Source organism: Myotis yumanensis, unplaced genomic scaffold, assembly GCF_028538775.1.
Source record: "Myotis yumanensis isolate MYYU_CA2020_CCGP unplaced genomic scaffold, mMyoYum1.0.hap1 SCAF_3, whole genome shotgun sequence".
Classification (NCBI taxonomy): Eukaryota; Metazoa; Chordata; class Mammalia; order Chiroptera; family Vespertilionidae; genus Myotis; species Myotis yumanensis.
The window spans coordinates 123,087,777-123,089,663 of NW_027223754.1; the positions used below are offsets into that span (position 1 = coordinate 123,087,777).

At 43.5% G+C, this 1,887-nt stretch overlaps 1 pseudogene; it reads left to right on the top strand.

Annotated features, from left to right (window-relative positions):
• The first annotated feature begins 230 nt into the window (after nt 1–230).
• LOC139005274 (dnaJ homolog subfamily A member 1 pseudogene) lies at nt 231–1,173 on the top strand (annotated as a pseudogene).
• The last annotated feature ends 714 nt before the right edge of the window (nt 1,174–1,887 follow it).

Sequence of the window (1,887 nt, forward strand, 5' to 3'; positions counted from 1 at the left end):
TTGTTAATATGGAAATCACAAAAATGACTCCTTATGTTTTCTCCGAAGTCTCCACTTGTCTTTCCGAAATGTCTGAATCAGGAGTCATGCTCCCATTCCCTGCAGTGGCTGGGAAGGAGCAGGGGGAAGGGCAGCTTCTCTCTTATTCTCTTAAGAATTATGTTCTCCACAGCAATGTGCTCTCTCCTGCTCCTCCACACGGGCCTGAGCCTGCTCACTGCCTGTCAAAAATGGTGAAAGAAACCACTTACTATGATGTTTTGGGGGTCAAATCCAGGAAGCACTGAAAAAGGCTCACAGGAAGCTGGCCGGAAGTACCACCCTGATAAGACTCTAAATGAAGGAGAGAAGTTTAAACAGGTTTCTCAAGCTTACAAAATGCTCTCTGATGTAAAGAAGCGGGTATTGTATGACAAAAGAAAACAGGCAATTAAAGATGGTGGAGCAGGTGGCTTTGGCTCCCCCAATGGACATCTTTGGGAGGAGAAGGGAGGATGCAGAGAGAAAGGAGGGGTAAAAATGTTCATCCGTAATCTCAGCAGGTGTACATAGTAGTGCAACAAGAAAACTAGCTCTGCCAAAGAACCAATGAACATGGTATATGACAAATATAAAGGCAGAGGTAGTAAGAAAGGAGCAGTAGAGTGCCATCCCAATTGCCGAGGTACTGGAATGCAAATGAGAATTCATCAGATCTGACCTGGAATGGTTCAGCCAGTTCAGTCTGTGTGCATGGAGTGCCAGGGCCATGAGGAATGAATCTGTCCTAAAGGTAGATGTAAAAGGTGCAATGGAAGGAAGATAGTTTGAGAGAAGATTCTAGAAGTTCATATTGACGAAGGCATGAAAAGTGGCCACAAGATAACATTCTGTGGTGAAGGAGACCAAGAACCAAGCCTGGAGCCAGGAGACAGTATCATTGTTTTAGGTCAAAAGGACCATGCTGTTTTCACTCCACCAGGAGAAGACCTTTTAATGAGTATGGACATACTGCTGGTTAAAGAATTGTGTAACTTCCAAAAGCCAATAGCTACTTTTGACAACCGAACCATAGTCATCACCTCTCATCCAGGTCAGAGTGTCAAGCATGGAGATATCAAGTGTGTGCTAAATGAAGGCATGCCAATTTATCGTAGACCACATACAAATGGTCATCTAATTATTGAATTTTGAGCAAACTTTCCTGAACTATAAAAGTGCCCAAAAAAGTAGATTCTCTTCCATTCTAAAAAAAAAAAAAATCTCAAATTTAGGAGTATGCAGTGAAAATGTCCAGGGGGCACATTAAATCTATTACCAATGGGCTGTTATTTCAGGGAAGAAACCAGACCAATTTAATTTTATTCCTGCCTTAAATTCACCCAAATCTCCCTCACCTGCCTCCCAGTAAGTCCTTCAATTCTTTCTCCCAAGCAGCCCTTAAGGCAAGAGGCTGGAAACCAGTTCATCCTCGACTGTGGTGCAAGCTAGGAAAAGCATAGAATTGGAAAAAAGCAAGAATAAAGAAGGTGAAAATGAGATTTGGAGGAGAAGGATCTTTAGGATATTGGAGAAGAGCAGTTGTCAGGAGCCATGGTGCTGTATGTATGTGAGAGGAAGGTATGAGGAGGAGACTTGAACAAAACCAGAGACGCAAGGAGAGAGAGAGTTTGAATGAGAGGAGTTTGGAGTGCCCTTCCAGGAGAGGAGCTATGAAGGAGTGAACAGGAGGAGGGATTTATTAGACTTGCTAGAATTCTGGGAGGCATCCTCTCCTCGCTTTTCCCAGGCCTTGCTCTTTAGCTGACTCACCTTTTTACATAATCTGTATTCTTTGCCCCTGTCCTGCTTAGCTTGGGCCAGGTTGTCTCTTGCCCTGGAGATAACAATAACCTTCTAACTAACTGG